The sequence below is a fragment of the Mus caroli genome, chromosome 3 (assembly GCF_900094665.2).
Source record: "Mus caroli chromosome 3, CAROLI_EIJ_v1.1, whole genome shotgun sequence".
In the NCBI taxonomy this organism is placed as follows: domain Eukaryota; kingdom Metazoa; phylum Chordata; class Mammalia; order Rodentia; family Muridae; genus Mus; species Mus caroli.
The window spans coordinates 118,402,387-118,414,287 of record NC_034572.1 but is presented as its reverse complement, the minus strand read 5'-3'; the positions used below and the strand labels follow the sequence as shown (position 1 = coordinate 118,414,287).

The window sequence follows — 11,901 nt, the reverse complement described above, 5'->3', positions numbered from 1 at the left end:
GGAGCCAAGATGGCGCTCCCTGCAGGGCAGGTCACTGTCCTCCGGCTGGGAGGGTGCCAGATGGGGTCCACTCATCTTTAATGACCATGTTCTTGGGATTTCATGAGTCCAATTTTTACATGATAATAAAAGACTATCTCAGAGCAAACCTTCTGGTCCTCTGGATCTTACATTTTACCTCCCCTTTGTCTATGATGTTTCAGGAGCACGAGATGTAGTGGATTATATTTGTAAATGTATCTGTTGGGTTTGGCCAAACCATGGTATATTGTTCTTTGCATATTCATCAATTGAAGCTTTCTGTTGTAATAGGCTCTGTCTACTGCAGAAAATATGTTCTTTGATAAGAGATAGAAGCTATAATTAGCTTTGAATATTAAAAAAATTATTTAGAATGCTGTTAGAAATTATATTGGCTTCAGAAGTTATCAGCAGGTTCTTTCGTAGGATCAATACATAGTTGGTAGGTTAGTTGGGTAGATAGTGCTAGAAATCTTTCTATCGAATGAGTCTTAAGTTCAATTAGACAGGTATTGGTTACTCCTAAGACATAAATACCACAATTGCACCATTAATAACACTTCACTTTCCTGGCCATTGTTATGGTACTCTTGTCCTCAGGGGGAGGATTCTAGATACATTTAAGCTAGAGTTTACCAAGTCAAGTTCTCCTAGTTCAACATATTCATAAATGAATATGTTTCAAAAGCATATTTTCAAATCATCACAAATTTTTTAAAAAATTAAACAGTACTGCTAAAAAAATTTAACCTCACAGCTTTGAAATACAATTTTTTTTCCGAAAAATATAAGCAAAATAGAAGTTTCAAAAGAAATCATTTTAAACATTTAACTAAACTAGTATAAAACTACAATAAAATGTGTGGTCTCTCTTACTTCATTCATACATGACCTGCAATTCTTGTACAGTGGTTTGAATATGCTTGGCCCATGGAAGGGGCACTCTTAGGAGGTATGGCCTTGTTGGAGAAAGTACATCACTATGAGGTTGGCTTGGAGGTCCTAGTGCTCATGCTTCACCTAGTACAGAAAAGACCTTCTTTCTAGCTGCCTGCAGAAGAGAGTCTTTTCCTGGCTGTCTTTGGATCAAGACATTTGCAGAATTCCTGGCTCCCACAACACTGTGTATTTCTGTATTATTTCATAGTTCCCACTATGATGATAATGAACTGAATCTGTGAAGCTGTAAGCCAACCCCAATTAAATGTCATTTATAAGTGTTATGTTGGGTGTGGTGTCTCTTTACAGCAATGGAAATCCTAACTAAGACACCCAGTATCTGCTATGAGGATATCTGAAGATGGTAAGTTCTAAGCAAGTTTAGAATTTGATCCTGTCTCAATAATCCCCTCCAGTTAAAAATGTGCAATGTTTATATGGCTATAGATACTATATGCTTATATTTAAAAAGAAATATTAAGCTATTAACTTCTAATCTAATGAATGTAGATCAAAACATCATTACAACAGTGGAAATTGAATATAAAAAGTGAGAAATGGTAATTATTGTAAAACAATACATTTGAAGAAGGAAAATAACAAAAATTAATGAACCAAAAGCCTTTTATATGAAGATATCAATATAATTGATAAATTTCATACCAAGGTTTTTTAAACAACACACAAAACAATATTGGAATTGGAGAAAGAGAAATTACTATTGATCTCAATGAAAAAAACCATGAATAAATGCCTTTAAGAACTCTATAATCATAAATTCAACAAAGTAACTGAAATGAACGAATTAAAATCTGAAATACACAAAACATCATTCAAAAATATATGCAATCTGAATGTTCCTTTATCTTCAAAAATTCTACAAATATAAGTATAGTAGTTTAATCATGTTTTATGGTCTTTACATTATTGCAATAACAAAAAAAAATTGAATCAAACAAAATTATAGACAAGGCCAAATACTTTTCCAAAGATAGTAAAGCTGAGCACTACTTGAAAATCAATGTAATTCATTACATTAACAGATTAAATAAAGAAGGCAATGAGGTAACAGTCAGGGGATGGAAATCACATTAGGAAAATGCATGATCAATTCATGATTAAAAACTCTCAAAAATAAAGACAATATGTGAAGTCCTGTATTCTAACCACAGCCATCTCTAAGGAAATTGAATTTTCATATGATGAATATGATGGAATGGATACTTTTTTTTCTGAGTCAAAGAACAAGGCAAAAGTCCCCTTCTCACCATTGCAGCTTAACACGTTTCACAAGAGTTAGCAATTACAATACTCTCAGAAGAAATAAAATATCTAGAGAGAAATAAAACTATCTCACTTTACCAGACATTTTTTTTTGTATATGAAATCCAAATACATTATTAAGAAACTAGATATTTTCACAGCCTCCCACAATCTCTCCAAACATACTGAGGTCATTTTAAAATATTTTTCCAGGAATCTAATGCTCTTCTCCATAGGAGGTGTAGTTTTCCTACAGTCAATTGAGTTTGGACAAAAGCTATTGAAAATGCTACCCAACATCAGAGAAACCTGAAGGACACAGCCTTAAATAAGAAATCAAGGCCCATATTTCCTTTGATAGACTTGTGTTGTTGAGGTGAATATATTGTGGGTGGCAGCAGAAATGGCTGTAAGGGGATTGTTAAAGTTCAGTCAGAGAAGACATGATGGTGATCATTCAAGATGCTTGCACCGTGCTTGGTGACCACATGGTGGAAGGTGGTTCCAACAGATTCTCCTCTGACCACTTGTGAATGTCACCACACACAAAGAGTAAATAAATGTGATAAAAATTAAATAAAACAAAGTCAAATAACTAAGATGTGTCCCTTCTTTGGTCTAGTTACTGTTGATCTAGAAATGGCTTCTAAAAAGATCACATTCTCTCTCTTCCCGTGGGCACTCACTGACAGAGGTTCCTAGGGGTAATGAAGAGGATACAGCCATCTGCAAGACAAGTCTTCAAGCCTTAATAAAAAGTGAACACTGATGCAGCCTTGATCTTAGACTTCCTTAGAATTTAGAAATGAAATAAAATGAGGCAGTCCTGTCAAGGCTACCAGAGAAGAGAAGCTAGAGGCATGAACTGAAAGTGGTGAATGGGAAGTGGAGCACCCTCTTGGAGACAAAGGGGAGGAGGAAGGGGTGGGGAGTTCATGGAGGGGAGACCAGGAAGGGAAATAGCATTTGAATTGTAAACAAATAAAACAATGCAAAAATTTTAAAGACTGTACCGACTGTACCTCCTCCTTCCTGCACTGCTCAAAGCACATCATAGTTCATATCTCATATACATGGCATCTCTCTCTCTCTCTCTCTCTCTCTCTATATATATATATATATATATATATATATATATATATATATATATATATTTACACACACACACAAACACACACACATATATATATATTTCACATTCCTAGAGAACTCAAAGTCCATGTCCTAAATAAAGTTTATAGACTGTGTCTACATACTACTAACTACTGCCACTTTCCAGAAAACTTGACTTTGTATTTCAGAATTACATTGAGCAACTCACAACCACCTGTAAGCCTGACAATGCAATGCCCCTCTTGTGGCCTCCATAGGCATGCACACACACACACACCACATAACACTAAAATAAATATTTTTTAGAATACCAAATTCAAAATAAAATTACCACATTAAATGAAACATTATACGAAAGCCACAGATAGCCAGACATTCAACGTTTAAATCCTAAATTACTGTCTTATTGAATCTGTGTGCCTTGTATGCATAAAGGAATATAACACATTACTGTGATCACCAGAATTGTGGTAGAATGAGTAGCGTTTTAGCGTGTTTGTATGGGAAACAAACTTGTGTTCTGGAAAATCCAAAAGTCCCTTTAAATGCTGAGTCATCTCATAGCTCCCTTGCTGTTATTAAATGAATCATTGTTTTTTTCAATTCTAAGTTGTGCACATCATGGGTAAATAATTCAGTATAAACAAACTAACAAACAAATCTACAAGCACAGATGTAGTTGGTTATGTTTTTTTCTTATTTCACCCAACAGGTAAATAAGTCACAGTTTATTACAGTTTAATTCACTTGAGTCAACTACATTACTTCTTTGTTTTAAATTTATTTCATACCGCTAATAGATGGATGAGAGTAAGTTGTGAGAATAGCAACCACTGGATTACAGTAAATCCAATTAACTAAATTTATCAAATCTATCGATTACGACCATGATATAGAATTATTGTACCTACGCTATAGTAAATATTTTAACATTTCATTTTCAATAGGGTGCCATTATTGAGATTATTTTAAATACTCAAATTGCTATTGCAAAACATATTTCCAAATATGTGTTGTTAATTTTTTTGCACAATTTCACTGCAGTTATTAAGCTTGATCTTTTAAAAGGCAGGATGCAGAGTTATCTACTATGCATCTAAATGGACCAGGACTAGCTCGGTCAGTACTTACACTGAAGCCCAAAGAGATGAGTTGAATCCCTAGAACCCATGAAGAAGTAATTTATTGTGGCTTCCTCTGAAATCCCAATGCTGGGAGTGAGGCAGAGTCAAGGAGAATTCTGTCAATTATTAACCAGTCAGCCTAAAATAAACTACATGATGAATCTCAAAAACAAAAGGAATACAGAAAACATCTAAGCAATGAGGAAAGAAACATGTAATTGTTCAGTGACATGCACAAGCACACACACACACACACACACACACACACACACACACACACACACACACCACACACACACACACACACACACAGAGATGGGGACAGAGACAGAGGCAGAGACAGAGACAGAGACAGAGACAGAGACAGGGAAGAGAGAGAGCGAGCATATATTTAATGATTCTCCAAAACAATGTCAAACTATACTCTACATACATATACATTTTTATTATTATTTTTAGTTTTTGTAATTTCTTTTCATTGTTATTTTGATTGTAATTCTTTTTTATTTTAAACAATTTTTATTAGATAATTTCTTCATTTACATTTTAAATGCTATCCTGAAAGTCCCTTATACCGTCCCCCACCCCCTGCTCCCCATCCCACCTACTCCTTAAAGCATAATATTTTTTTCTTTGTATTAGACAATGTAGGAATACATTCAGGAATCCAATATTATATGAAAGTCATTGTGTTATGTTTTCTGGCATGTCACACACACACATACCCACGAATATCGTTTTCTGGATTCTGGTGTTATAAACAAATCTAGCCTTTTCGTATAGAATATTAGCTAAACAAAAATTATTGAGCATTTTCTTTTCTTTTCTTTTCTTTTTTTCGAAATAGGGTTTCTCTGTATAGCCCTGGCTGTCCTGGAACTCACTCTGTAGACCAGGCTGGCCTCGAACTCAGAAATCCACCTGCCTCTGCCTCCCGAGTGCTGGGATTAAAGGTGTGTGCCACCACCGCCTGGCTATTGAGTATTTTCTTAATTGAATCATTCATTCTAAGACTTCATTTAGCTAATGCTGAAGATTAAAAGATGAAGTAAGATGTAGATATCCATTTATTATTTTTGTTTTGTAAACCCTACTCTATCAAAAGAGAAGCATAAACACAAAACCAGCCTGAATGGTGAACTACCTGTAAGATATATGAATGCAATGGTGGCAAAAGTTTGTAGGAGTAACTAAACAACATCTGCTTTAACTTAAGGCCTACTCCATGATATGGAACACATACCTGACACTGCTTTCCTCATAAGAACCGGATACTAGATAGCCCAGGGACCTAGTTACCAAATAAGGTTGGTTTTAAAAAAGAAAAAATACAGTGAAATAAATAATTGTTAATAATTCATATGATTTAGTTATAGACCAATGCCTTGTCTAGCTGTCACCAGAGAATCTTCCTGCTGGAAACAAATATAGAGATCAACAATCAGACATTACACAGAGAGTGAGTGACCTTGAAACCCTCATCTCCAAATGAGCTATCTCCATCAAACCTCTCCCCTCAGAGCTCACAGAACCCATAGAAGTGGAGAGTGAAAGAATGTAAAAGGCAACTGGGATGGAAGTCATCAAGAAAACAAGGCCCTCTAAATCCACAAGAGGCAAGTTCATATGAACTCAGATAAAAGCAGTATACATAGGGCTTGCACAGATCTGTAGCAGGTCATCTGCAAATGTATTTCAGGCATCCAGTTTATTGTGCTTACAGGACTCCTGAGTGGGTGAGTCCTGTAAGCACATGTTTGACTCTTCTGTTTTCTCTTAAGCTCTTTTCCTTATGTTTGTTTGCCTTGTTCAATTCTGATATGATGGGTTTTCTTTTAACTTATTATATTTTCTTTTGTTATAGTTTACAAAAAAATGAACAGATGGATGGATGAAAACCTAGCCACTATTGTAAAAGTTAACAACTGAACTGCCATTTATACATGCTGGGAGAAAGGAAAGTTAGGTTCCTCCAAAGGAGAGACACTGTACAGCCTATCAAACACTCCAGGGCAGAACTCATGTCCAGGAGTAGTTGACCAATATAATAGACCTCCCCCTCTTCTAAAAAGAAAAGAAAATGTCCTACAAGCAGTCCTACAATCAGCCTAATATTGTGGACACTTTTTTTTTCCTTTAAGTTGAGCTCTTTATTTTCAGATGACTTTAGCTTGTGTTACTAGACATAAAACTAGCCAGGATATATATCAATAATGAAATAAGGACCTTGAGTTTTTGAGTGAGTGAAAGGAGATATGGGAAGCTTTGGAGAAAGAAGAGAAAAAATTATATCATTATAGTTTAAGTTTTGGAAACTGAGAAAAATAAAGTTTTATGAAAAAGGAAAGGGAAAGGGAAAGGGAAAGGGAAAGGGAAAGGGAAAGGGAAAGGAAAGGAAAGGAAAGGAAAGGAAAGGAAAGGAAAGGAAAGGAAAGGAAAGGAAAGGAAAAGAAAAGAAAAGAAAGGAAAAGAACACATACTAGGGCTGTCTAGGAACTTGGGGAAATGAAAATTTTTCTTTTATTTTTCTTTTTTATTGGATATGTTTTTTATTTATATTTCAAATGTTATCCCCTTTCCTGGTTTCCCCTCCAAAAATGCGCTATCCCCTATCCCTTTCCCCTGCTCACCAACCGACTCACTCCTGCTTCTTGGTCCTGGCATTCCCCTACACTGGGGCATCAAGCCTTCACAGGACCAAGAGTCTCTCCTCCCATTGATGAACTACCAAGCCATCCTCTGCTACATATGCAGCTGGAGCCATGGGTCCCACCATATGTTTTCTTTGGTTGATGGTTTAGTCCCTCGGAGTTCTGGGGGTACTTTTTAGTTCACATTGGTTTTCCTCCTATGGGGTTGCAAACCCTTTAAGTTCTTTGGGTCCTTTCTCTAGCTCCTTCATTGGAGACTGTGCTCAGTCCAATGGATGGCTGTGAGCATCTACTTCTGTATTTGTCAGGCACTGGCAGTGCCTCTCAGGAGACAGCTATATCAGGCTCCTGTCAGCAAGCAGTTGTTGGCATCCAGAATAGTGTCTGGTTTTGGTGGTTGTATGTGGGATGGATCCCTAGGTGGGGCAGTCTCTGGATGGTCATTCCTTCAGTAAATGCTCCACACTACATCTCTGTGACTCCTTCCATGGGTGTTTAGTTCCCCCTTCTAAGAAGGTTCAAAGTATCCACACTTTGGTCTTCCTTCTTCTTGAATTTCATGTAGTTTGTGAATTGTATCTTGGGTATTCTGAGCTTCTGGACTAATATCCACTTATCAGTGAGTGCATAGCATGTGTGTTCTTTTGTGACTGGGTTACCTCACTCAGGATGATATCCTCCAGATCCATCCATTTGCCTAAGAAACTCATAAATTCATTATTTTTAATAGCTGAGTGGTACTCCATTTTGTAAATGTACCATACTTTCTATATCCATTCCTCTGTTGAGGGACATCTGGGTTCTTTCCAGCTTCTGGAAAATTTCTTAAGAAATTTTATTTTCAATGTGGCATAATTTGTGATAAGAACCCATGAGATCTCACAGACACTGGGCCACCAACCAAGCATCATACACTAGTTGGTCTGATGGCATAAACACATATACAGCAGGGGACTGCCTGGACGACTAGCCCCAGAGAGAGAAGACACACCCAATCCTCAAGAGACTTGAAGCCCCAGGGAGTGAGAAGGCCTGATGAGGTGGGGGTTGGAGGGTGGGGGCATCCCCTTGGAGACTGGGGGAGGAGGAATGAGATGAGAAAACAGCCTTGGAGGGCAGACAAGGAGGGGGGATAATGATTGAACTGTAAAAAATGACATAATAATAATAATAATAATAATAATAATAATAATAGTGGAACACAACAGTAACATTTTCTAACACAAGTGATACATTCTAACAGTAAATTTGGCCACAATTCATCCTATAAATACAAACCAATCTTGTTAATATGCTGAGGGCTTCTACCTAGTTATCTTGGCTTGCCTAATGATCAGCAATAAATTAATTCCTTAAAAATTGAAATGCATCATGACTGTCACTTTTCATCCTATTTTACCATAGCAACAGTCACCAAGATCTCTCCCCCTGAACTACAAAATATGCACTTATGTGTTATCTCTGCTTCCACTTTTACCTCATGGCTTATTCTCCACAGTGCTGCTGAATGACATTTAATATTAGTCAGATCATTATCCTCTGGGCACTCAAAAATATCTTTATCTCATTTTACTATCTTATGGTTATTATTAAAACATATAATTCCACACTTAATGATTTAAAGAAAGCCATGGGCCAAACACATGGTTCTCAGTATGAGAAAACACTGGAACCAAGGGTGAAAATTTGAGCTCCGTCTTAAAAACTACTCTACAGACCTTCCCTATTATCTTATGATATATGCATTCTCCCTAACCCCCCCTTTTTTTAAAAAAGATAATTTAAAAATAAACACACTTTTTTCCTCAGAGACTTGAAGTTCTTGTCATACAAATCTTTCACTTGCTTCATTAGAGTTATACCAACATATTTTATATTATTAGTGACTATTTTTGAAAGGTATTGTTTCCCTATTTCTTCTTCGGCCAGTTTACCATTTGTGTAAATGAAGGCTACTTATTTGTTTGACTTAATTTTACATATGGTCATCTTGCTAAAGTCATGTTTCAGCTATAGAAGTTCTCTGGTAGAATTTATGGAATTAATAATTTATACTATCAATCATCTGCAAATAGTGATACCATGACTTCTTTGTTTCCAATTTGTATCCCCTTGACCTCCTTTTTTTATTTAATTGCTTTAGCTAGAACTTCAAGTACTATATTGAATAGATAGGGAAAGAGTGAGCAGCCTTGTCCTGTCCCTGATTTTAGTGGGATTGCTTCAAGATTCTCTCAATTTAATTTGATATTTGCTGTTGGTTTGTTGTATATTGCTTTATTATATTTAGGTATGGGCCTTGAATTCCTGATCTCTCCAATACTTTTAACATGAATGGATGTTGGATGTTGTCAAAGGCTTTTTCAGAATTTAATTAGATGATCGTGTGATTTTTTCTTGGAGTTTGTTTTTATAGTGGATTACATTAATGATTTTTCCTATATTGAAACAACCCTGCAACCCTAGGACGAAGCCTACTTGATCATGGTGAATGATGGTTTTGATATGTTCTTGGATTTCATTTGTGAGAATTTTATTGAGTATTTTTGCATTGATATTCATAAGGGAAATTAGTCTGAATTTCTTTTTCCTTGTTGGGTCTTTGTATGGTCTATCTATCTATCTATCTATCTATCTATCTATCTATCTATCTATATATATGGTTTATATAACTGTGGCTTCATAGAATGGGTTAGGTAGTGTTCCTTCTGTTTCTATTCTCTAGAATAATTTGAGGAGTATTGGTATTAGGCTTTCTTTGGAGGTCTGGTAGAATTCTGCACTAAAACTGTCTGGCCCTCGCTTTTTTGGTTGGGAGGGTTTTCATGACTGCGTCTATTTCTTTAGGGGTTATAAGATCCTTTAGATCGTTTACCTAATCTTGATTTAGTTCTGGTATGTGGTATCTGTCTAGAAAAAAAATCATTTCACCTAGATTTTCTGGTTTTGTTGAGTATAGGCTTTTATAGTAATAGCTGATGATTTAAAAAAAAATTCCCCAGTTTATCCCTTTTCACTTCTGCTTTTATTAGTTTAGATATTGTTTCTGTGTTCATTAGTTTGATTAAGGGTTTATCTATCTTGCTGGTTTTCTTAAAGAGCCAATTCTTGGTTTTGTTTATTCTTTCTGTTGTTCTCTTTGTTTCTAATTGGTTGCTTTCAGGCCTGGGTTTGACTATTTGCTGCCTTCTACTCCCCTTGGATGTGTTTACTTTTTTTCTTCTAGAGCTTTCAGGTGTGCTGTTAAGTTGCTAGTATGGAATCTCTCCAATTTCTTTTTCTTTTTTCTTTTTTTAATATATTTTATTACGTATTTTCCTCAATTACATTTCCAATGCTATCCCAAAAGTCCCCCATACCCTCCCCCCTCTCCCCCATTTCCCTACCCACCCATTCCCATTTTTTTTTTTTTTTGGCCCTGGCGTTCCCCTGTACTGGGGCATATAAAGTTTGTGTGTCCAATTCTCCGATTTCTTTATGAGGGCACTTAGTGCTGTGAGTTTTCCTTCTAGCATTGCTTTCATTGAGTCCCATAAGTTTGGGTATGCCGTGTCTTCATTTTCTTTGAAATCTAGAAAGTCTTTCATTTCCTTTTTTATTTCTTCCTTGACCAGGTTATCATTGAGTAGAGAGTTATTCAGGTGGGTGAGCACTTTCTCAGAGGTGGGGGGAGAGGGGTGTGGATGGGGTGAAGAGCTCAGGGAGGGGGGAACAAGAAAAGGAACAACTTTCAGAATATAGATAAATAAAATAATGTAATAAAGATTTAAAAAGCAACAAAAACAAAACAACAAAGCAAACAGAAAAATCCCCAAAACCAAAATAAATAAATAAATAAATAAATAAATAAATAAATAAATAAAATAAACACATTTTATGGTCTTGCTTTTCAGAGGCATTAAGTCTGAAACAGAGTTTGCTTAACTAACATTGAATCATTGTCAGTGAAATGATTCAGATAAAAACCCAGATATAAACAGTTCCCTTGAATTTCCAAATGTCTGAATCCTTTTGTTTTCAAACTTTCATCTACAAAGAAAACAAGGAAAGTCTTTTCTGTTGCTGTTACTCCTTATTACTAACTGTCAAAAAATTGGTCTGTTAAAATCATCCACAGTAATTTTGTTTAAAACATATTAGACACATCTGCGGCGTGGTCCAGAAGCAACTGTTTCTTGTAGTCCAACCACAGCCAATTGCTCTTATGTTCATGTTGTTCATCTTTTATTCTGATCCTCAAGGCCTGATTGAAGGTATGTGGTATACATGGTTCATGTAAGTCTGAGCACTGTGCAGTATTTTCCTCTTTACCATGGCCAGTTATGGGTCTCTGTGTTAGTAAACCTCTGCTGCAATAGAAGGGTAGAGAGATGCATTTGTCTGTTGGTAAAATAGTTTAGATAGTTTAATGATAAATAAATGATCAATACTATTCTCAACTAGTAGAATAATAGCAGGTTCTCCCCTAGAACCTATGACCTGTCTAGCTACAAATTCTTGGCCCAATACTAGCGTCAGAAATAGTTCCTTCTTGTGGAATTCGACTTACATCCAATCAGAAAGTGATTGGTTATATCCGTGACATTATTGCAAAAGTAGGCATTTCTTACCACACCAGTTATTATTGTAGCTCAGAAGGTTCAGAACTGATTAAGATGGTGATATGTTTCTCCTTAAATAACATGCAGAAGAGTAATTTGTGGTGAACTCTTTTTTTGTTGAAATTCAAAATGTGATACAAATAACCTGTGTTTATAGGGCCTAGTTACTATGTAAACTCTTGTGCTAAC

At 35.9% G+C, this 11,901-nt stretch overlaps 1 long non-coding RNA gene across 1 annotated transcript in view; it reads right to left on the bottom strand.

Moving 5' to 3' along the window:
- The window catches only part of LOC110291696, a 10,246-nt gene extending 5,708 nt beyond the window's left edge, over window positions 1-4,538 (bottom strand). The window contains exon 1 of the long non-coding RNA XR_002377596.2: window positions 4,468-4,538. This is a non-coding gene — a long non-coding RNA (uncharacterized LOC110291696). The remainder of the gene's footprint in view (window positions 1-4,467) is intronic.
- Between the last annotated feature and the right edge of the window lie 7,363 nt (window positions 4,539-11,901).